At 44.0% G+C, this 25,692-nt stretch overlaps 1 protein-coding gene across 1 annotated transcript in view; it reads left to right on the top strand.

The window, feature by feature from the left end:
• Positions 1-25,692, top strand: part of LOC122793565 (vacuolar protein sorting-associated protein 13D-like) — an 845,840-nt gene that overhangs the window by 180,525 nt on the left and 639,623 nt on the right. The gene's annotated exons all lie outside the window — the stretch shown is intronic.

The raw sequence follows: 25,692 nt of genomic DNA, 5'->3' as shown, positions 1-25,692 counted from the left end.
ACACAGAAAGACTAGATATCCTTTGCTAAGGACCTTAAAGTAGCTCATAAGGAGCTGGCTGGTGGCAGTGAAAACTACCTTATAGTCTGGGCAGAAGGGAGCATAGTTAGTAAACCTGTTCCAGCTTCTCCAGGTGTATCTGTTTGTATAAATCAAACCTCAAAGAGTGTGTGTGTCAGCTACTTGGGCAGTAACATGAAGCACTGGTTGGACAGAGAGGGTGCTGGAGGTCTTGGCTTGGCCATTCAGTTGACATCTCAACAATATAGCCGTGCCAGTGGAGAGTCTTATTGGGGATCTGGAGAAAGAGGGAGAAACCAGACCCGGACTGACTGTGGTCTCTGTGTGCTCTTATGGGAAATTGCACTTGATGCAGAGAGCTGCATCTGGAAATACTGTTTGTGTACTTGTCATCGTCCCAGTGTACGTCCCCCACTGTTGCCAGTGGTGAGGATTGAGGCTGCTTGATTACTGGCCCAGTGGTGGGGCATCACACATGGTGTCAGAACTGGGGTGGTATATCTGCAGAAGTGGAGAAGTTTAAAATATATTTGTTTTAAAGAATGTGTGTTATGGAAGATGGAAGAATCATTCTCAGTATATACACGCGTCACCTGTAAGTTGTGTTCTGGAAGCTGAGAATCCAGAGATTTGATGTATTTTTCAGTCAGTGTGAGAAACTTGAAAATGTACATTGCACTAAATTTCTGTATTTTCACTGGTGAAGAAACATTGAAGGTGCTTAACTTTTCTTAACTAGAGGAGTGGTAAAAGATCAGCAGTTAGAAAGGTACTGGAAATACTGTGGTCCTAGAAAGAACTTGTATTTACATACAAGGTCATATAATAACTACACATTTTTGCATAACTGATCAAAGAGTCAAGCCAGACACATTGGATGCTGTGAGCTGTTCGCTTCATTAATTAGTGATAAATACTTTGTGGTGTAAGCCATTAACTAGACCAGATCTTAAGCCATGGATACATGTAAAACAAGTAAAATCACAAACACACAGCTAAAATAATTAATCAAGGAAATTTAAGTGTTAAGATAAATTGTGAGCCAAATAAGAAAGCAAAAATTTGAAATGGTTAGGTGTGAGAATGCACTATAACAGTAATGGATATAAAACAAGTGATGTCAGAATGTGTTTCAATTAAAATGAAGCCAAGAAAGAGAACCATGACACAGTTGCTCATTGATTAGTGGTGTTTCCTCAGTGCTTTGTTCCCTACTTTACATCTTTCTGGGGTGCCTTCTTTGTGGAGCCTGCCATTATTATATATCTGTCTGGATTTTATTGCTTGCTTTTATTTTTTTTTCCATATCTAAATGACATGTCCAAGATAAATTAGTGATTCTCCAAGTTCCTTATAGGTGTGTGTGTGTGTGTGCCATGCCTTTGTTAAATCTTTGCATGCTTACATTCTGATTGGTTTCTCTCCCTTGTGTTGGAGTGTTGGCTCATGCATCCCTGCATTGGATAAAGTGGATGATCAGAGAGTGAACAAATGAATGAAATTCAAGCCTCATATACTTGGCATGGCTGCTTTTAATCAGTTTTGTAAACTCTTTCTTGGAAATAACCACTTATAAAATATATGTAACAAGAAAAATAATTGTTTTCAAAATGTATATGTTTTTGAAGAGAAGCTTGAAAGGAGCTGTATGTTGATCCTGTTAAAGTGAAGAGAGTTGATATAGTTTAGTCCAAAAATATATTAGTAGCACTGAGACAAATGTGCAGGTCAGAGTTTTGTCAAGAAATGCTGATAAATAGTAAGCAAAATGTTGAAGTTAAGATGTATGTATGCAGAGAGTAGTATTATGTGTGATGATCTTTTTGAAGCAGTGGTGATGAAAGAGAAATATAGCTGTTTGCACATTGTTTACCTTTTTAGGCAACTAGTTGAAGCTCTTTGGTCTGAAGATACTGACATGCAAGTATAAAAATAAGAAGTACAAGATCCTGTTTGAAGTAATAGTATATAAGGAGGTGCATTCTCCTTTTCTACATCATTTGGCATGTTAGGCTAAGGAACTGTAAGACAAATTCACGCTGTGAAAGAAACAAGTGCATCTTTATAGTAACAGTTGCAGAGTCATAGAGGATAGGTACAGGTCGGATACACTTGAGGATAAGTGAACTGTTCATCTGACCCCCTGGCCCCTTCAGATAGCAACTTTAACAGTCGTTAGGTGAGGTTTCATGTCGTTCCTGGTCTTTGATGTTGGTTGAAGACTTTAGTATTGGGGAGGTGTTCTTTCAGTTAACTTCCTGAAGGATGGAGGTTGTATCCCAGAGTTGTTCTGTCACTCTGTCTTCAATCTGCTTGAAGGTCATTAATGACCAACCTTGTCAGGGGTGTTATCTTGCATGTAATTGGTTCTACGGTCACCCATCCTAAGGTCAGCTTAGAAGTTTGCATGTGGTTCTGTGCTCCATTTGCAAAGGATCCATCATCTTATTTCACATCAAGAGTTGCTTCTCAGGGCTACTTCATGGTGTCTGGTGGGTACTTGTATTGCAGGAGTGCATCCTTAGAGTTTTCTGTAAAACCCGTGTTAGACCCATTGCAGTGTTTAGTTTGCATGTCATCCATTCTGGCTCCTGATCTCTTGAAGCCTGGCACTGGTGTATGGAATGCTGTTTCTGGTTGGGCATTGAGTGTCTGTGCTTGACGTTCCTGACTGGTCTGGTTGCTTTTTAAGACATCTACCAGGAAAAGGCTACAACAAGCCTACAGACCCTTGGCTCATCTAGGACAAGACAGTGGACACCAAGCAGGCTGTGGCCTGATTCTCCTCCTGGGATTGATGCTAATGGTTTGCTTCCAGTGAGAGAAGAAGAAAGGAGCATTGTATCCCAGCAGAGTGAAGCTGTGGTGAGACCAACTCTAGTAGTAGCCAGGCAGTAGCCATTTATGCGACTCCCCTCTTTTCATCATTCTTGACAAGCTAATTCTTTATTTTCAGTAAGTGCTGCTTGATTTGTTTCTAACTTCAGAATATCTGCCTAAATAGTCCATGCTTAAATTTTCAGCATCTACTTATTAGTTCCCCTCTAGTGTTTGGCCATGCCCTGTATAGGTACAGACACCTTGAGTGACATTTTTCCTGTAAAAGCACGATTGCAATTTCACCAATACCTAGTTGCACACAGGACAACTAGTTTGCAGTGGCAAGCACTGTCCCCAGAGTTGCAAACCGGATACTCCTGACATTGCTTTCTATTCTCATTCCAGCTGTCTAATCAATAAAAAAAGGGTCTTTTGCCATGGGTATGAACTTTCCCACTATCTCCATTACCAGCTTGGTGGATATGAGCATCCTAAGGCAATGTAGAAATTGCCTCATGTTTACTGACAGCTAGTTACTTAATTCTCAAACAAACTGATATGGTATGTGAGAAATGTATTTACACAATGTCACTGGAGCAAAAGCACTCACATGTCTATAAGATTGTCAGTCGTACACGCAGTGCATCCGTAACACACATTTCAAAGCAGACATGTAGACCCACATATGCTGAGGCACTTAAATGTAACCTTCCTAAACTCCAAAGACCTCCTAGACAAAGTACACATAACAAATGCCCTCAGCATTTCCAAATGCTCTCTTTCAAAACAACACCCACATACAGCCACATCTCATGGAGCTTCTACTTCTAAGCCCATAAGCTAAGCCACCACACAATCCAACATTCTGGTCATTGGAGACTCCATCATGAAACACACTGGTGTCCCTCTCACCAGGCTGAGTAAGGAGAAAGTCACAGTCAGCTACTTATCAGGGGCTAAGATCTGACACATTACACACACACTCCGGTAACTGGACCACAAGTACCAGTATGGTCAGTCATAGTACATGTGGGTGTAAATGACCTTGAGACATATCTACTTAGGCTATATGAAGAGAGAGACATCATGGAGCTCTTGGAATATGTGTCCCAAGATGATATGAGCCTAGCATTGAGCAGTATTTTACTTTCTCCAAGGATGATGCCACAATACAAACAAAAGATGACTGACTTTAATAATTGGCTTAATTTCTGGTGTCATTCTAAGGTGGTGTAGTATTTGTCAGCATGGAAGGAAATGGTCAACAGACCACACTGCTTTGCCAAGGAAGGCTTGCACCTGTCCCATCTAGGCTTTCAAGTATTAGCTAAACATTGTCTTCCCTCATAGTGCCTTTTTTAGGCAATGCCAAACTGAAAGTACTTCTGCCACAGCAAATCAAAAACAATAAAATCTAAATGTATTACTGCTCAATGCTAGGACTCTAAACTAAAAACTCCACTCCCTAGAAGCTCTGTTCACCCTAGAGAATGCTGACATCTGTGCGGTCACTGAGACTTGGTTTAAAGGCACAGAGAGCACAACGACAGTGCAAGGTTATATTTGAGGTAAATTTGGCCTCCCAGGTGGAGGACCAACCACAAGGCATTCTTTAGTTGTGTCTACAACCTTAAAGGCAATACACAATTATGTGCAGACCTCATTGTAAATGGAGTCACCTATTCTGAGGCAGAAAATATAGCAAACCTACTGGCCAGCAAATTCAACTCCAATTTTACCCCTGTCTTCCCTTCAACCTTTCCTCAGGAAATACCATCAAATATAACTCCCCTCCACTGTCACTAGGGAACAGGTCCTTAATGCCCACTCTAAGGCCAAGAACATTGCATCAATGGGCCCAGACAATATCGCAGGATGTCTTCTAAATAGCATGAAACATGACCTATTAGGCCATCTGGAATTGCTATTTAACTGTAGCCTCCAAACAGGCTTTGTGCCTCATAAATGGAGAACAGCAACAGTCATCCCTCTGCACAAAGATGGGCCATCTACAGACCCTTAAATTTCACTAGTCTCATGTGCAAAGCCTTGGAAAGAATTATCATGGAAATGATCGATAATGGTACAGTAAACCTCCAGACATTGGATTCAACCCATTTTGGTTTTGTCAAGGGCAAGTCATGCCTACTCAACCTGTTGGACTTCTTTGAAAAGGTCACCAAAGCAATGGATGAGGGCAGAGTGGTTCACACTGCCTACCTTGACCTAGCCAAGGCATTTGACATAATACCCCATTTGGGCATTGTTGACAAACTCAAGAGGTTAGGTATAAACCTGTATTTCACCCAGTGAGTAGCCAACTGGCTCACAGACAGACCCATGAAGTTAGAACTGGGAAGTCCACCTCAGCAAAGAGGCCAGTCACGAGTGCATTCCCTCAGTGACTGGTCCTTGGACCTCTCCTTTTTTTGGCATTTACTTTTTTGAAGTTAGGGCCAATGTCCGTGGTCTCCGGCTGACTAAATCTGAAGATGAATGCAAATTAGGAGCCGTCATTGAACGCCACACTGACACAAATATTCTTCAGGAAGGGCTGACACAAACAACTGGTGTCAGAGCCATGGACTAAAACTAAATGCCAAGAAATGCATAATAGTTCAGGAAGTCATCCACCCTGGTAACTATGATATTGACAACACACCCATTAGAGTTGACACAGTAGTTAGAGACTAAGGGACAGACACACTAATCTAGCCTTTGACCATCATATATCTACAATAGTGAGGAAATCATTCTGGGCAGCCGCAGTGGTGCAGCAGTTATCGTTGCTGCCTCACAGCAAGAGGTTCTCCGGTTCGATCCTTGGCTGGGGTGCCTTCTGTGCGGAGTCTGCATGTCCTCACTGTGGTCGTGTGGGTTTCCTCCAGGTGCTCCGGTTTCCTCCCACATCCCAAAGACATGCTGTAGGTAGTTTGGACACACTAAATTGACCCTAGGCACGAGTATGTGCATGTGTGTGCCCTCTGTGAAGGTTGGGTGCCGGGCTGGCAACTCGACACTGTAAAACTCCACTGCCAATCATGAGCGGACAGGTGATCTGCTGTGGTGACCCCTAACCATGGAAAAGCTGAAAGAAGAAGAAGTGAGGAAATCATTCTGTGTTGCACAACCTATAAACAAAGGTATGGCATTTAGGTCCAAGGAAGTCATTATTCTACTGTATTCATCATTCATCAGAGCTATCATTGAGTACAATGCCACTTTTGGTATGCATCTAACCAGGCAGCTCCAACAATTGGAATGTCCACAGAGGTTCCTCACTAAAAGATTACAGGGCGTAAGTAAAATGTCATATGCAGACTGGCTCAAGGCCCTATCCCTGTATTCTGTCTCCTACGGGCTGTTGAGGGGAGATCTATTCCTGCTGTACAGAGCATTGTCAGACCCCACTCTGATGAACATCCTGCATATCCACAAAACAAACAGCACCAGAATTACCAATTCTAAAGACTTAAACCTTGCCTATGATATAAATAGGCCCTGCTGGAGAGAGAGGTATGTATCCCAGAGACTATCCCATCTCTGGAACAGGCTCCCTTTCCATGTGAAGCAGAGTTCCTCCTAAACCCAATTCGAGTGCAACTTGGACAATTGGATTGGCAGCAGGAAATTCATCCCTGGTTTGGCACCCATGTCTCTAATGGACAAAGGCATCCTGTAAATGGTTCATCTCCTGGGTCCCTGCTTGTAAATGTTTCATCTTTCAAGCCCCTGCTTACACTTATCAAGGCTACCAGAACTTGTCTGAGATTTGGGAATCATGGCTATTTTTAAAACAGCCCTCATGGTTGTTACACTAGAAAACAGCTATGAATCTATACCATGTAGAAGAGCTAAGATTGAATAACTTTGTAACAGGGTCAGTAAGCAAGTGTTTCATATTATTGTCTGGACCCATTGCGCAAGTATTAGTTTTGGAGAGGGATTATTTGACTTGTTTGGAGGTAATTGTAGAAGATGGCACTGTGGCAGGATGATGTGTTTGGGGAGTGGTATGTCTGAGGTGAAGTTTTCTACTAGTATATTTTAATTTCATCAGGGTCAGAGTGGGTTGTGCCATTGTACACAGGATCTGTGCAGTGCTGAGTATTGTTTATAAGTTTCATTTTGTATTTAAAGATTGCTTTTTGGTTGTTCTTGTATGATGCTGCTTGTTTAATCCATGTTTTGCCTTGCATGTTAATTCTTTCTTTACCTTTTTAGGATGACTTATACTGAAGGGGAATACATTTTTATTTTTAAAGGCCAACAGTTGTTTTCTGTTTGCGTAGATTTTATTTGTACTGGAGGTCCACCATAGAGGTTTGTTTTTAAAGTTGATATTTTTATGGTGGAGGAGGAAGGTGTCTCCAGAAATTTAGACTGGAGTAGAAATAATTGACATAAGAGACAGTTTTACCTGTGAGGTTCTCTTGTGGTGGAGAGCAGTTAATACTCATTATTATCAATTGGTTGTAGGAGAGTAGCCTTTGAGAAGTTTCTGAAGACAGAAGGATTTGATCACATCAGAGGCTGTGTTCTTAAGGAGAATACTGCAGGTTGTTAGTCTGATTTAATCATTGATGGTGTAGCAGTAGATGTGGGGCATACTGGAGCTATATTACTAAGAAATAAGTTGAATAGATTTGTGCCTTTAGTACAGGAGGATACCATCTGTTTTCATATAGAACCAAATGTAGTTAAAGTAGCAGGTGCCACCTCAGAAGGCAAAATATTCCTTATGGTTCTGTACCAAGACTACATCTCCTCAGTATCTGCTTCTCAGATCTCCAGACCTCTGCCCTACGTATGTCCCAGCCACTTAACACATGAAATCTGGACAAAGCTTAAAATGATATGGGGAGAAAAGTCCAAAAATCGGGACAGAGTTTACATATTGCTCTTGGAAACAGAAGCTTGCTAGAATAAGAGGTTTTATCTCAGCAGTTTTTGAAGGATATGAAGTCTGAAACCTCAAGCATATGTAATTATTTAGTGGCTTCAGTCCTCAGCAAATTGCCATAAAATCACAAATTTATGAGGAACAGACCAAAAATATGCAGATGATGCAAAAATCTGATCATTCTGCAAAAATCTGGACAGTTGACAGGTATGTTGCCCAAAAAGATGGCCACCTAATTATGCAGATGACTGCAAGCTGGGTGTGTCCATCTACTCCTCATCTGATGCAGTGTTGCTGAATTAAGATCCAAGCCATACAAATCAGTGGTGTATTATAAACACAATTAAATGCAAAGAAGTGTAATATTGTCAGCTATGGTAAACAGATCTCAACTGAAGCTTACATAATAGGCAGCAACCTACCCCAGACTGCTATAGGTATCAGAGATCGCAACACCTTCGTAGACAATTCCCTTTTCTTTGACAACCATGCTGCAGCGGTAGTCTGGAAGTCCTTCTGTGTAACCCATTTTTAATACTTAAAGGTATCTCATCCAGGTCATTCCTCTGTGCTGTTCTCTCTACACTGATCAGGCCAATTTGAAAATATAATGTCTTTTAGTATAGATAGATAGATATACACACACACACACAAACACTGCAAACAACTAAGCATGTTGATTTATGCAGCTACAATGTCAGCCACAGCTTTGGTTGAGTGAATGCCATTACTGTAGTTCTGCACAATCTGCATCTCATCTGAAGTGCTGTTCATGCCTCCTAACAGCTTGCACTTTGGGCAACTGCCCTAGATACACTACTGGTTCCAAGCACAGATCATTGGACTAAAGACTCTCATTACCAGGCCAGGTTTGAAGCACTACTCCTATACCCTATGTTATATAGACTCTTGCCTGTTTTTTTATGTTTAGTGGTCCGTGCTATTAAGGAACCGAACCTTTATCTTTTACATCTCCAGAAACACATGAACTAAAGATCTGTGTCTCTAATTACAACTACATGCTGAAGGGACAGATTTATTACTCAGTGCTTTCCCTATATTTGGAATAGTCTTCTGTTATATATAAAACTGTGTGATACCCCCACTTCCTGTAAAGCAAACTTTGATTGGATGGGAGCCGGATCTGACTTGGTCTGCCTTCCTTGAGGCAGGAAGTGCTCCTTTGTGGTGGATATTTGCAAAATGATTATGGCTCATGGACTGACTCTGCCTTGCAGATTGCAGGAATCCATGAAATCAGTGAGAGAGAGTTTGCAGTGATGAAGTCCAGGAACCATTATGCATATTTGTTGTTAGTGATGTGTTTGTTTCTGGATGGGTTGTTAAAATCACTCATAAGGTTTGTGTTAGATTTTTTTTTATTTTAACATTTGTTTACCGGGAAAGTCTAATAAGAATAAAGCCAATTTTCAGCGGAGGCGTGGGGAAAATGCTCCAGATTTAGTAGTTAGGGACTGTAGTTTGGTAAAGTAGTTATGATCTGTGGGGTTCATGGAGGGCGTATGTATTTAGTAACAATGTAATAGGTGGACTTGTTTATAGATACCAGAGTACACAAGAATTCAGGATTGTTATATTAATTAGCTATTCGTAAGGTGATGAGGTTATGAATAAATATGGTTGTTCCCCCTCTGAAATCTAAGCTGCCCTCAGTGGAAGATCTAAACGAGTGATAGGCATTAAACCCAAGTAGAGGGAGAGTGTTGTTAGCAGGCAGGAACCACATTTCAGTGATTTTACAAATGAGGGCATTTTTAAAGATCATAGGGGCTTCTAGTGGAGGCATTCAGGCTTCTAGCATTGAGCAGTGCTGTGTTGCTGGAACTATTTAGGTTGCTAAGTGTAAGAGACTGGCTGTGCCTAAAACTGCACTTGGGGGGGTAGAGAATATCACATGCAGAAGCCCCAATGAGAGACGTGCAGGGCATCCCTAGTGAAGCAAGTAGGACTGTCCACTATCTCCCTCAGTGTTGCTGCACATGGTGTTAAACTCCTAAGCCATGATCGAATTCAGTTATTATATGTTTATATTGTGGCATCATTGTTGTGGTGATAAGATACAGTTTGTGATTAGCTATTTTCAAACTCCAATATGTATGGGGACATTTCAGCCATGTCCTCATCTGTATCTTCCAAGCTAGTCATCAAAGGTTGTTTGATCCCACATATACACCAACCATGTTGTCTGCATATTTGGATAGTAAGGGTCTAAGTGCCTTGGTGAGATTATGAAACCTGGCACCCAAGAAATAACTGACTGTTGCTAAATTTTTCCTCAACCGGGTGAGTGAGACATTAGTATGTCTGACTGTTAAGTCACCTATGACAAGGATATTATCACATGTATCTGCATGCTCTATATGTCTTGGGTGTCTGCATACCATTTTGGTGACTCTTGCCTGTGCCAGTAGGATTAACAAGTTTGGTGGGTATAGTATGATTGTCCTGCTGTAATCCAGACACATTAGTACATTTTGGGGTGTGGCTAGGAGACTGTTGGAGGGATTACTTTAGTACCTCAATAGAAGCATATTTGGTGTTAGTCGTATATTGTGGTGGTATGGTTGTTTAGTGAGCACTCTCACTATGGGTATATTAGAGATTTTCCTTCTGTTTCCATTTGTATTTACACCTCTCTTATTAGCAAACTCCATGAGAAGAATCTTACCTAAAATTAGGAACATGTCTAACAAGCTTTCACAGCATATGGATATACAGCTGTGGTGTCACATATGTAGGTTAGTGTTATAATGTTTGCAACCTTCATTACATAGTACTATGTCTTATTTTATGTAATTTCCATCTAAACAACTTATTTTTCATCGTTTTATGTTTCATAACCTCCTTTATTTTCTCTTGCTTTACTTACATCTCTGATTTGTTTGTTTCCTGTTTTTGTGCAAATCATGTCAAAATGTATTCTAAACTTACTATTTCTCATGCATGCATGCATCCGCCTGTATGTATCTTATAGTTTTGTTGTGCACACTTATATATTTTATACCCTTTTGTCTGCTTGACTCAGTATCTTCTCTAACTTCATCTAACTGACCTATTTATTCTTCCCAAAAGACAGAGACTGGGTCCCTAGGGTGAGCTCTCCACTCTCCCCATCCTGGAACACATTGGGTCCCTGACATGATACACCTGATGTTAAGTTGTCAATCTCGCCTTCATTCTTGCTGGATGGGTTCGGAGCCAATCCTCGGCTCCGACTCGGCACTTGCTTTAGCTCGAGAACTCCTTTTACCAGCTCGAGGCAACCCTATATCCCATGATGCAAGGCGGAACTACCTCAGATTTCGTTTGCCGCTTAGCGAAAGAGGTCTCCTTTGCCAGCTGAGGTAAGTTTTTTCTTGGTAAAATAAGAAAAAGTGTAGTTAGGGGTTTATTTTTTCCCTTTAGTGTTAGTTTAGTCTGTACTTAGTTACAGCCCACCCTATTCCCTTCCTTTTAAACTTTTATAAAAAATTTCAGTTTAAAGTTTTTAGTCAGGCCTAGTTCCCCAAGTTATTCCCTTCCTGTGTGTCTGTGTAAGGGATTAATTGGTGTGTTTGTTGGGACTGTTTGTGTTTTTCCTTCTAGGATGTCAAAAGAAGGCAAGGTTCAGGCTTCAGAAGTGTGACCAGTGCTGTCAGAAAATGTCTCTGACAGACGGTCACACTTCTTGTGTTTATTGCCTGGGGCCTTTGCACCTGCAGGACTCCTGTGCGTTGTGTCATGTTTTTAGCCAGAGAGTCCTGCAGGAAAGGAGGAACAAATTAATCCTCCGAGGTTTACTTAAACCTGAAGGTTCTCCTCCTAAGTCAGGGTCAGGAAAACCTCTTAAGCCACCGGGTTCAGGCTACAGTGTCCAAGCCTCCTCCGGTGGCTCCGGCCCGTCGAGCCGATATCGCCCGCTGGAGTCGATACTTCTTCTGTTCGAGTAGTGGGTTCGGTGCCGCCGGCTCCGATACCCTGACTACTGTGGCCTTGTCGGCTCCGGCTGGAGCCGACGCTGTATCCAGCATCGGAGCCAAGAAATCCTCGGCTCCATCTGGAGTTCTAGGGGCTTCGGCCCGATGGCTTCGTAAGAGATCTCGGTCCCCTATTATGAGTATCCATTCGGCCCGGGATCTCCTCTTTGTCGGAGCGGAGCCATCGGAGCCGATCTTCGAGATCTTCCAGGCTGTCTGACCACGATTTGGAGAGGGTGGTAAGCAGGCTGTTGAAGTCTCAGGCACTGGCCCAAATGCTCCATAGCCCGTCTCAACAGACTTCGGCTGTAGCCCCGATTCTTGAGATTCCTCCTCCGACTCCACACCAGAGTTCGGAGCCGGAGCTTCTTGGGACAGCGACTGTTTCGATGCCGGAGCCGATACATGCTTCGGCTCCGTGGGCTTCGGCTCAGATCTCCTCCTGGAGACCTTCCTTGGAGGGATCCGGTCGTTGGGTTTCCACTGTCGGCTCCGAGGGGCTAGTGGCATCGACCCTTGTCCGACCCCGCCTCCCTCTCGGGCTTCGCTTTGTAAGCTCGGCGCCGACATCGGCCTCGGAGCCTTCTCTCTCTTGGAGCCGACCATTCCTGTTTCTTCGAGCGGTGTGTTCCGGTCTCCCGGGAGAGGAGCCTTTGAGGTGATGAGGAGTGTCCTGGCCTCTGAGCCTGGTCAACGGTCTATCCCTCTAGCTCCTCCCTCAGCAGTGCCTGCAGATGCCTCTTGCCAGCCTCTTGCTCTCAGGCCCAGGGATCCATCGCCCCAGGTTTCCCCACTGGGAATTTCCTCCTCTTCCGAGGTTTCTCCTGACCCTGCAGGGGAACCCCCTCGGAAGAGGACGTGTAAGAGGAAACACACAGACTCCCCTGAGTCTACCACATCTGATACCGACTTAGATGAGTCAGAGGGTTCCCCACGGTCCCCCTCTGAGGATGTCTCCTTTTCAGACATCCTTGAGCTCCTCAAACAGAGGGTGAATTGGCCTCCATTGACCCTCCGAGGATGAGTCGGTATACCTGGAGGCTTTTGGATCCCGACCCTCCACCTCCTGGGTGTCTCCGCCTTTCGACCCACTCATGCAGGTAGTGGCTCGGAAGGTGTGGGCGGCTCCAGATTCTGTGGAACCTGTCCCCAGGAGACCATCCAAGTTCATCACGGCCCCTTCGGATAAACAGTTCCTGTCCAAAGGTGTCTCTGTGGATGCTATGGTGGTGGCGGCGGCCACTAAGAAGGAACTGGCGGATCCTTCAGTGCCTGTCCATCCTCCTAATAAGGATTCTAGGACCATGGACAGGTATGGAAAGCGGATGTTTTCTTCAGCGACCTTTGCTATGCGTTCGCTGAATTACCTTTGTCACTTCACCAGGCTTCAACGAGATATTCTCAAGGAACTGGGAGAAGTAGTCCAGGATCCTTCTGCTGCTGGGGCTCAGGAAAAGATTGCCTCACAGCTTGCTATCCTGAATTCCATATCTAACTCCTCCATGCGGCTCATATCTTATGCGGCCGATGGAGCGAGCAGGGCCGCAGGCACAGGTGTTGGTCTTAGACGCTAAGCCTGGATGCGGCTGTGTAATTTTGCGGACCCCTTTAAGGCATCCTTCACCAACACCCCCTTTGACGGTTCGGCTTTGTTCGGACCTCAGGTGAAGGATACTTTGACCAGATGTGAGCAGGACGGTAAAACTCTTTCTGCCGTTGGAGTCCAGTTTTCCACTCCTTCTAGACCTTACCCCAAGGGTCAGAAGGGGGGGAAGATGTGGTTCCGAAAAGCCCAAGGAGCTACACCGGACACACGTGGTCAGTTTACCCCAGAGGCAGAGGGGTAACAATAATAGACGCCCCTAGAGGCAGGGGTCCTCAGAACCAGGGCAACAGGGAGTCTCTTCCTGAGAAGCCCTTTCAGCATCCCTGAGGTGTTGCCCGACTGTCCACCCTTGGAGGCAGTCGGGGGAAGAATTTCACTGTACCCAGTAGCCTGGCAATCCCTATCCCAAGAGAAGTGGGTACAGTCGATCATATCCGAGGGTTACAAAATCCCCATCGAAAGGTTTCCCGTACCTCTACAATCCCTTCCAGACATCTCACCCGGTCAAAGGGATTTGGCAAGACAGGAAGTTTCAAAACTCCTGAAAAAAAGAGCCATCCAAACAGTGCCGGCAGACCAAGTAGGATCCGGCTTCTACTCAAGATTCTTTTTGGTCCCCAAAAGGACGGGAGATTGGAGACCGATACTAGACCTAAGCAGACTAAACAAGTCTGTCAAGAAGGCAAGATTCCGGATGGTCACGCTGCAATCCATTCTGCCCTTTCTGGGCAAGGACAACTGGATGTGCTCTATAGACCTTCAGGATGCGTACTATCACATAAAGATTCACAGACGCCCAGAAGGTTTCTCCGCTTTCGGCTGGGAGCCAGTCATTACCAATTCAGAGCACTGCCCTTTGGCCTCACTTCAGCCCCCAGAGTGTTCACCAAATGTATGGCAGTGGTCACAGCTCACCTGAGACGTCGAGGATTCCAGGTGTTTCCTTATTTGGACGACTGGCTCCTCTCCGCCACCACCAAGCATCAGCTTCTTCAGTCCAGAGACTACACCCTACAGCTTTGCAAGAAACTGGGAATTTCGGTAAATTTCGAAAAATCCTCTCTGCTGCCTTGCCAATCTATCATTTTTATAGGCGCAGAGTTAAATACTGTCAAAATGTTAGCCAGGCTAACAGATCAAAGGATTCTGGACATCCAGAAATTTGTTCAGCTTCTGTTACTAAGCAACAAGATCAAAGCCAGGTTTGTCTTGAAAGTTCTAGGCCTAATGGCTGCGGCCATTGTTCTTCTTCCACTGGCTCGCTTCCACATGCGTCTCCTGCAGTGGATGTTATTCACGCAGTGGTCGTACCACAATCTGCCTATGAGACACGAAATCTTGGTAACACAGTCGTGCAGGGCTCATCTACGATGGTGGATATCTTCCCCTCTTCTTCATCAGGGCCGACCCTTTGTTCCCTCCCTCCCATTTGCCACAGTCACCACGGATGCCTCCCTGATCGGGTGGGGGGGGCATTATCAGGGCAGGATGGTCCACGGTACGTGGCAACCCATAGAATACCATCTGCACATAAATGTCCTGGAGATGAGAGCAGTGCTTTTAACGTTGCAAGCCCTCGACGACTTTCTTCCCACAGGGACTATTGCAGTACAGACGGACAACATGTCCGTGGTCTGGTACATCAACAAACAGGGCGGAACCAGGTCCTATCCCTTATGTCGAGAAGCTCACAGACTTTGGCAATGGGCGATCTCTTCTCAGCGGTTTCTGATAGCAACGCACATCCCCGGCAGGTCCAACCTATTGGCGGACAGGCTAAGCAGATCTATTCTGATGCCTCACGAGTGGTCTCTCAATCAATCTGTAGTAGATCAGATTTTTCTGAAGTGGGGCACTCCTTGTTGCGATCTTTTCGCTACCCCTCAAAACAGCAAGTGCCTAGATTACTTCACACTATTTCCCCTTCCAGGCCAACCCTTGAGAGACTCTCTAACCCAGGATTGGCCTCTGGGACTTCTTTATGCTTTTCCTCCCTTTCCATTGATTCCACAAGTCATTCAGAAAGCCACCGTTTTGAGAGCAAAATTGATCCTCATTGCTCCATATTGGCCTCGACAAATTTGGTTTCCGTCTCTACATCGTCATCTTCTGGTGCAGCCCTGGCATCTGGACCCAGTTCCGGATCTTTTGATCCACCAGTCGGGTCAGCAGCACCGGGCCATTCATTCTCTCAACCTCACTGCTTGGTTGCTCCACTTCCTTCCCTAGCCAGGCTACCAATGATTTCTGACTCAGTCAGAGACATTTTAGTGTCTTCTTTAAAGTCGTCCACTAGAACTATTTATGCTAGCAAGTGGCGACGTTTTTCAATTTGGGCAAACGCCAGAAATATTGATCCTTTTACCGCTCCTGTACATTCTGTTTTGGATTTCCTGGCGGAGGTTTTTCATTCAGGATCCTCATCATCTACAGTCAAAGTACAGCTGGCTGCTATTTCCAAGTATCATGTTGGCTTGCATGACAATAACATCATGTCTCATAGGTTATGCAAGGCCTTTTTAAGAGGAGTTTTTCTCCTAAAACCGCCTATGAAACATCCTCCTCCGCAATGGGATCTGAACTTAATGTTGGCATCCCTAATTCTGCCTCCTTTCGAACCATCTGCTACGTGTTCATTAAAGTTATTGACGTGGAAAACTATATTTTTATTGGCTGTTACTTCTGCAAGAAGAGTTTCTGAGATTCAGGCCCTCTGTATTCGTTCACCTTATCTGGTTTTTCATAAGGATAGGGTTTCGCTAAGAACTAACTCTTCCTTTCTTCCCAAGGTTGTATCTCAAACCAATATTAACCAATCTATTGATCTACCAGTTTTCTTTCCTAACTATTCTGACAGAGCTGAACAGAAGCTGCACTTTTTGGATGTTCATCGTCAGCTCAGGTACTACTTGCATAGGACTAAACAAATCAGAAAATCAGACCAATTGTTTGTCTCCTATGCAGAAAACAGGTTAGGTCTTCCAGTTTCTAAAGTGACCTTATCTAGATGGTTGACTTCCACCATTTCCTATGTGTACTCTCTAAGGGGCAAACAACTATCTTCTAAGCCAAAAGCACATTCCACCAGGAGTCTATCCACTTCTGTAGCCTTTCAGGATAGACTTCCCATTGACACTATTTGTGCAGCAGCTACTTGGGCCACGCCTCATACCTTTGTGTCTCATTACAAGTTGGATTTGGCCTCCAGAGATAGGGCCAGTTTTGGTTCCACAGTTCTCAAGAGTCTGTTCCATTGAGCCACCCGGGATACAGGTGCTAGGACGCTGTCCCATCCAGCAAGAATGAAGGCGAGATTGACAACTTAACATTTAGAAGTTATGTACCTACCATAACGCTCCATGTTAGTTGTCTTCTCGCTTCATTCTTGCGTCCCTCCCTCCTTCCCCCTGGCCTGGACAGATCTTGGAGAGTTCCTATTAGATTGCTTCCTCTGGAGCATTGTTATGAGGACTTCTTTTAGGAACCATGGTTCCTAATTATGTTAGGATAGTCTTTAGCAGGGTCAGTTAGCTGCCAAACGAGATCTGAGGTAGTTCCGCCTTGCATCATGGGATATAGGGTTGCCTCGAGCTGGTAAAAGGAGTTCTCGAGCTAAAGAAAGTGCCGAGTCGGAGCCAAGGATCGGCTCCGAACCCATCCAGCAAGAAAGAAGGCGAGAGAAGACAACTAACATGGAACGTTGTGGTAGGTACATAACTTCTAATTCATTCTCTGCCTCCAAGCTTATTGACATCCCCATTCATTGCAAATGTTAGGCCCAGTCCCCTCACCAGGTTGCGAGACCTACAGCCTATTAATTCCCTTGTTCAGAGCTCACCAGCCCTGTTCTTTCTGAGAAATGAGAGTCTGGTGGTAGGGATCAGGCCAGTCAGGAGTTCAGGCAGACTAGCCTAACATCATACTTGCATTGGGAGGGGGATCTTCACAGTTGCTGCCTTTTTATGGAAATACACATGAGCACTGCTGCACATCATCCCCTGTGTGTTAACGCAAGTATCACTAGACACATTGCTGTTGGTGGTACACCAGTTCTCCAGCAGATGTTAATGTGGTAGCAGCCAGAGCCACCTCCATTTACTCAGACCTATCCTCCGTCGTGTTTGTTGTTGTCGAACATAGGCTAGACCATGCCTTTACACTGCTTTTTGCCTTGTTTATTTCATGGAAAATTTTCCCTTGGGACTCCATTGAAAATAAGACTTGGGCTTTTCTTTTCCCTTCCTTAAGAAGTACCTGGCTAAATTTCTTGGAAAGAAGCTTTAGTAGCTCTTTATTTTCCCACCCCTGGAACAAGGAATTCTTGATGCTGTTAATCAGCTTGGAGGTACTGTCATTCTGCTCTTTTGTCCACTCAAAAATGTCTAATGCAATTTACAAGCTGCTATATGGGTTTGCAGATCAACTAAACAAATTCCCAATGCAAATGCCTGTGCAAATTCTTTGGTCTAGCATAGCTTACAGAAACTACAGCATTTTGCCACCATGTTGCCTGAAAGGGGTCTAGAGTTCTGGACAGGTGTGGCAAAATGGTGTACTTCTCTTAGAGCTGTCATCTGTTCATTAAACTTTCCTCAGTTCCAGGTCCACCTAGTTAGGAAAGCTGGTTAAGTTTCATACCCTCCTTGAATCTAGGCTCAAAGATCATCTTTAGGTGTTCATCCCGGCAAAACTTTAGAAATACCTACTCAGCACAGACTCCACGTGGGCCAGCAGAGTAATCCAGGCTGCAGAGAGCTGAATAAGCGACTTTTCTTGATACTAAGTATATTTTTTGTTGCTTTCCACATCTAAATACCTAGCGACTGTATTTCGCCTGCCTTTCTGTTACATTGAAGCTGTTTTTACTGCATTTAACTTAATATTGCACCTGGAATCCTTGTTTGTTACTTTTTAACTGTATTTGTAGCAAATTCTTCTGTGTAAGCTGTAATAGCTGATTCATAGCATTTATAAGTGTTTGCTGTACCTGTTTCTGCCTGTTTTTTAAAAAAAAGAAAAAAAGAAAAAAATATCTCTTGTTTTTCCCGCTTTACTGAGTTTAGTCCAGTTTCAGAGTTGCTGATTCCTGGGCTTTGGTTGTAGTTCCTGTGTACTGTTTCCTTGCCTTATTTGGGGGAGAGGAAGTTACCTTGCTTACCAGTGGGAGTGGGAAGCATTGAGCTGCCTTTTGTCCAGTTTTGTGAGGTTTCAGCCAGTAACTAGTAGTTTATTGGTCGTTTTGGGCCAGTTTCTAGCTTTTCCAGCCCCTGGTATAAAACGCGGTAAACGCGTTTTCCAGCTTGTACCTACTCAGCACAGACTCCACGTGGGCCAGCAGAGTAATCCAGGCTGCAGAGAGCTGAATAAGCGACTTTTCTTGATACTAAGTATATTTTTTGTTGCTTTCCACATCTAAATACCTAGCGACTGTATTTCGCCTGCCTTTCTGTTACATTGAAGCTGTTTTTACTGCATTTAACTTAATATTGCACTTGGAATCCTTGTTTGTTACTTTTTGACTGTATTTGTAGCAAATTCTTCTGTGTAAGCTGTAATAGCTGATTCATAGCATTTATAAGTGTTTGCTGTACCTGTTTCTGCCTGTTTTTTAAAAAAAAGAAAAAAATATCTCTTGTTTTTCCCGCTTTACTGAGTTTAGTCCAGTTTCAGAGTTGCTGATTCCTGGGCTTTGGTTGTAGTTCCTGTGTACTGTTTCCTTGCCTTATTTGGAGGAGAGGAAGTTACCTTGCTTACCAGTGGGAGTGGGAAGCATTGAGCTGCCTTTTGTCCAGTTTTGTGAGGTTTCAGCCAGTAACTAATAGTTTATTGGTCGTTTTGGGCCAGTTTCTAGCTTTTTCCAGCCCCCTGGTATAAAACACGATAAACGCGCGTTTTCCAGCTTGTACCTACTCAGCACAGACTCCACGTGGGCCAGCAGAGTAATCCAGGCTGCAGAGAGCTGAATAAGCGACTTTTCTTGATACTAAGTATATTTTTTGTTGCTTTCCACATCTAAATACCTAGCGACTGTATTTCGCCTGCCTTTCTGTTACATTGAAGCTGTTTTTACTGCATTTAACTTAATATTGCACTTGGAATCCTTGTTTGTTACTTTTTGACTGTATTTGTAGCAAATTCTTCTGTGTAAGCTGAAATAGCTGATTCATAGCATTTATAAGTGTTTGCTGTACCTGTTTCTGCCTGTTTTTTAAAAAAAAGAAAAAAATATCTCTTGTTTTTCCCGCTTTACTGAGTTTAGTCCAGTTTCAGAGTTGCTGATTCCTGGGCTTTGGTTGTAGTTCCTGTGTACTGTTTCCTTGCCTTATTTGGGGGAGAGGAAGTTACCTTGCTTACCAGTGGGAGTGGGAAGCATTGAGCTGCCTTTTGTCCAGTTTTGTGAGGTTTCAGCCAGTAACTAGTAGTTTATTGGTCGTTTTGGGCCAGTTTCTAGCTTTTTCCAGCCCCTGGTATAAAACGCGATAAACGCGCGTTAGCGCGGAGTTGCCACTGTTGCACACTAGGGCAGCGCCGGTTAAGCAGGTTTAAACTATTCGGGCTACCTAAAGTCCACTCTTCAAATTTTCCCTTAAAACTACCTTCCTCGAACTATACTACTGATCTAATCAGCGTATCCTATAACTAAAAAGATCATCTCTACTTGACTCCAAGTAGACTATTCTCTATCTGTTAAACCTAGCACTTAATCCTACAGTACTTATTACCTTGATACAGCACTCTTATAGATAGCACCCCAAAAAGGTAAACCCCCATTTCTCGGTCACCCACGTCCCCCGGAATCTCTTTTAAAGTTTTTTGTCTAGTCCTTCTAGCATGTCGAGGGATCAGTTGCTAGTGTCCTCTCCTGCTCAGCTGGTGAACCTGGGAATATTGAGGCAATGTTACAATTGCCTCATGTACACAGACAACCCTCTCCTCCTCCCACAAAACACAAATACATGCGAGAGATGCAACTATACGGCCAAACTGGAGGCTGAGCTCTCTCAACATAGGACTGGCAAGACCAGTCAGGAGGAAAAGGTTACCACACACACTATAGACCCAGTCTCACATAGTACCATCTCAACCTCAAATCATACACATAAACGCACAAAGACATACTCGGAGGCTCTGATCAAAAATCTACCAAAACAGCAGAGGCCACCAAAGCAGACACCCAAACAACCACCACCTCAGAACACAACACCTGCAACACATAGACCTCACAGTCAGAGTGTCAAACAGTCACAGCCCTTAAGGCCAAACACAATGCCAGACACACTAGTCATTGGTGACTCCATAGTCAGACACACTGACGTCCCGCTCACCAGACTGAGTAAGGAGAAGGTCGCAGTAAGCTGCCTGTCGGGCGCTAGAATCCGCCACATAACGCATGCACTCAGGTCTCTCAACAGCAGGTACAAATACGACTCAGTCATTGTCCACGCTGGTGTAAATGACCTGAGACGTACCTCCTTGGACTACATGAAAAGAGACATTGAGGAGCTCTCTGATTATGTAGACCAGGCAGGTATGACCCTGACCCTGAGCAGCATCCTACCTTCACCAAGAATGATGCCACAATACAGAGATAAGATGATCAGCTTTAACAATTGGCTTAAACTCTGGTGTCATTCAAAGGGGATCCAATGTCTGTCTGCCTGGGATGACATGCTGGACAAGCCACGCTGCTTCAAGGCGGCTTGCACCTGTCACCCTGGGATTCGGATATTGGCAAAGGCTCTTGCCACCCCATAATGCCTTTTTAGGCAAGGCTCAAATTCTAAACCTACCACCCTAGAACACAAAAAAGGAAAAAAAAACTAAGGGTAATGCTGCTCAATGCCAGAAGTCTAAATCTCAAAATGCACGCACTCGAGGCCCTTCTCAGTATGGAGAACATCGATGTCTGTGCTGTGACAGAAACCTGGTTCAAGGCTCCTGAGAGCACCCCAGCACTATCAGGTTTTACCTCATATCATGCGTTCCGGCCCCAAAATCTGGAAAATACCAAGAAAGGAGGGGGGGGTATCCATATTCATCAAGGACACCCACACCTCCAGACTGGTGACAACGCACGATGCATCGGAAACCATCCAGGTGCAATTAACCATAGGCAAGACTGCTCTGCAAATTGTAGCATGTTACAGGCCACCCTCACAAACTCAGGAACCTCACTTGGCCTTCCTGAAAACACTAGAGGGGATAAATGTATCACCAAACACCATCATACTAGGTGACTTCAATTACCCTAATATAGACTGGGTACACTACTCAAGCCCAAACACCCTAGCCCAAAAGTTCCTGGAATTCATAAACTCAAATGCCATGGAACAACTAGTCACCATCCCCACAAGAGGAGAAAACATACTTGATCTCATCATCACGAACATGGGAGCACAATGTTCAACACCGAAGTATACCCCTCACTGGTGAGATCAGATCACAAACTAATCTCGCTGGAGGTCCTCATCCCACCCCACCTGAAATAAAAAGACCACAGTAAAGAACTTCTCAAAGCCGACTTCACACTCCTAAAGACTAGTGTGGTCTCTTTTAAGGCCCCGAGCGCGGAAAACAGTACTCAAGCCGCTGAATCACTTACAAATGCCTTCTACCAGCACCTGCAGGACTGCATGGATAAGGCAATCCCAAGCAAAACAAAGACTCTTTGTACCAAAGGCAAGCGTCCAGTCTGGTGGACCCCAGCCATAAACAAACTCTACAACAAAAGGAGGAAGCTACTACAAGATAGAGCAAAATCCTTAAAAGGTAAGACACCCTTGATCACTATAAGTAAAAAACTAAGAGCTCTCATAAAATCATCCAAAGCAAACTTTGAGAGAAAAATAGCTAAAGACTCAAAAGACAATCATAAGGCCTTCTTTAGCTATGTTAGAAACCTGGGAGGAAACTCCCAGATATGTTCAGAACTAGTTCAAAATGATGTGAAGATTACTGATCCTACAGACATTGCCAACATACTGGCCGACAGGTTCAGTGCAAACTCCCCCCCCCCCAAAGGGAGAGATATCTATACCAAGCGATTGCAGCTCCCCAAACATCTCCAACGCCCAAGTGAGAACTGCTCTCTCCAAAGCAAAAAACACAGCATCCATGGGACCTGATGGTGTCCCCGGCTGTGTGCTCCACGAACTCAACGAGGAATTAAACCCACAGCTAGGACAGCTGTTTAATCATAGTCTTACCTCTGGATACGTACCCAGGGAGTGGCGCACTGCAACTGTGGTCCCACTTCACAAAGGCGGTGCCTCCACCGACCCTGGAAATTACCGGCCCATTAGCTTGACAAGCCTTATCTGCAAAGCCATGGAGAGGATCATAATGGACCTCATAAATAAAGACATAGGGAATTTGCAGACTTTGGATCCATCCCAGTTTGGCTTTGTCAAAGGCAGATCATGCCTTCTAAACTTGGTTGACTTTTTCAAACAGTCACCAAAGCCATTGATGAGGGAAAGGCAGTCCATACAGCCTACCTCGATCTGGCGAAGGCCTTCAATACAATACCCCACTCGGGTATCATTGAAAAACTCATCAGCTTAAATGTTAACCCATACATCACAAGATGGGTTGCAAACTGGCTGAGTGACAGAACACACAGGGTCAGAGTTGCTGGCGCCATGTCAGACTCAAAGCCTGTCACAAGTGGTGTACCACAGGGCTCAGTCCTGGGCCCACTCTTGTTTGGCATCTACTTTTCCGAAGTACAAGCAAACACAGGAGGGTTATGGCTGACAAAGTTTGCAGACGACTGCAAACTGGGCGCCATAGTAGAAAACACAACTGACACAGATATCCTCCAGAAGGGTCTCACGGAAACGGATGACTGGTGCCAGAGCCATGGTCTAAAGTTAAATGCCAAAAAATGCATAGTCATACCCTTCGGGAAAAACAAGGTTACCCCTAGCTACCAAATAGGTGGCAATCCACTGAGCACAGAAGAAGTTATCAGGGACCTGGGGACCCAAGTTGATAGTAGTCTGTCATTCGACACCCATGTAGCCAAAGTAGTGAGGAAGACATTCTACATTGCCCACCTTATCATGAAGGGATTCTCATCTAGATCAAGGGAGGTCATAGTCTCCCTATACTCATCACTCATCAGACCAATGATTGAGTACAATGCCCCATTCGGAATGTATCTGACCCGACACTTGCAGCAGCTTGAGAGGCCACAAAAGTTCCTCACCAAAAGGATAAAGGGTCTCAAACATCTGTCCTATGCCGCCCGACTGAAAGAACTCCAACTCTATTCAGTCGCCACACTGCTCAGAGGTGACCTTTGCCTAACATACAAGGCCATGTCAAACCCAGATTTGATGAATATGCTTCACCTCAAAAAATCTAGATCCATCAGAACCACAAGAGCGGGAGACTTAAACCTTGACACGGCTATTAATAGGACGTGCTGGAGGGATAGATTCCTCACCCAAAGACTCCCTATGCTGTGGAACAAAATCCCGGTATATGTGAGGCAGAGCACCTCGCTGGCCTTGTTCAAGAGAAATCTTGACCAATGGATGGGAGATCGCAGATATACCCCAGGGATTACCTCAGTGTCACTGCTCGACAGAGGCACAGCAAAATAATGGGTATAGTTCCCCATACTAAAGGGGTGGCGTAAGCCACAAAACTATGGGCTAGGCTTGTAAATGCCCTCGGGCAGATAGCCTAGTATGAACCTATGAACCTAAATCAGATACCATGTCCCTTGCTGCAGTTTTGACCCTGATCCTCAGGCTTTGGCATATACCTGCATGGGAAGGAGTGGCTGACGTTATCTTCCTTCAAGAACAAAACCCTTACTGCCTATATTCCATAGGATATGGTGTTCATCCAGCTGCATTATGATTTCTTCACTGACCTCCTGCAGAGGGAGCAGGCCCTTACCTACCTTGACTGAGATCTTAATGATCTGGCCAATTGTTTGCCTTAATTTCTTCCTTTACCAAACCTGACTGATCCCAAAAGAGGAATAGCCCTTCTTGTCATTTGATTAAGGCCCTCTAATGAGAGACACTCTTGTCTCCACTGAGAGTCTTGCTCATTCACTCAAGAGAGTGACTCTGATCTTTCCACAGTGGTTCTAACTCATGTCTTAACTGCTTAAGAAGGGCATTGGCGGTGATTGTTTGATTTCTTCCAGGCTTAGAGAATCATCACAATGTGCTGATGGTTGTAGATGTGATCATCTTCAACCATGTGCAGGAGCTTACATTCCTCCACCAAAAAAATTCCATTGATGGACCAGCTGATGACATTCTTGCTCTTGGAAAAAGTCCAGAGTCTACTGCTTATAGGGTTCATACAGACTACACCATTTCTGAGTTACAGGCAGGAGATTTTACTTCCCTCTTTTCAGGAGGTCATAGGGGATGGATGATGCCTATTTTATTTTCAACCCCGTCAACTTCAGTCAGCATATCAATACATTAAGTTTCTGATGATTGCTCTGCGTAAGTTATTGTCTTGTTTCCACACATTGTCAGGTGTATCACTGGATATAATGGACACCTTTTAGCTCATAACCTTCCAGAGATCTATAAACCCAACAAAACTTATGGTAAACTCTTCTAAAACACTCTGTGTCCCTTGAGTGGAATAGGCTACCACCTCACATTTGTAGCACCACTAGTTCCAACTGCTTTAAAACTGAAGTCAAGCACTACTTTCTGAACTCAAAAGCCACTCCTTGCCTAAATCATCTGTAATTTGCATTTTCCTTTTATCTTTTCACTATCTGTCTGCATCTAATAACTTAATGACTAATCTGCACATTAGACAATACTACATTACACTACTTGGGTAAGATATGTCATTATTGTAAATACTTAAATGTACTAGTTGTATTTACTTCATTTTGTTTTATTTTTATTACTGATAATGTAATTTTTGCTTATGTTATATTGCTGCACTGTTTTTCTAGGGTTTTGTATATTGCCTACTATGGTATCTTTTTATGTTTGTATTGCTGGAGCTTTTCTCCTTGAGTCTCCACTGAAAACAGGCCATTGGCTCAGATGGACTAACCTGGTTAACAAATGTCAAATAAATAATAAATAATATCATGCAGAAATGTAGTCTAGTTTACACTAGATGGGCATTACTTACTCAACTTCTAGTCTTCACCAAGGTGTTGTCCATGGTAGCCAAAGCTGTGTAGGAGAAGAGTCTTGTGGTATTCCCTTAATGATATAACTGGCTTCCAGTTAAGTCTAAAGACATTGTAGAGGTGGCCCTCCTTTGAATGCTGACATCAATGTTTCCTTGTGAGTATCTTTAAATTGGAAGAAGTCCTCTTTGTCCCTGGCTTGGAGAAAGTCCTTCATTGGGTTAAAATTAAA

This window comes from Protopterus annectens, chromosome 2.part0, assembly GCF_019279795.1.
Source record: "Protopterus annectens isolate FY-2018-M chromosome 2.part0, PAN1.0, whole genome shotgun sequence".
Classification (NCBI taxonomy): domain Eukaryota; kingdom Metazoa; phylum Chordata; order Ceratodontiformes; family Protopteridae; genus Protopterus; species Protopterus annectens.
The sequence above is the reverse complement of the archived record's forward strand: the minus strand, read 5'-3'. Positions and strand labels throughout refer to the sequence as shown.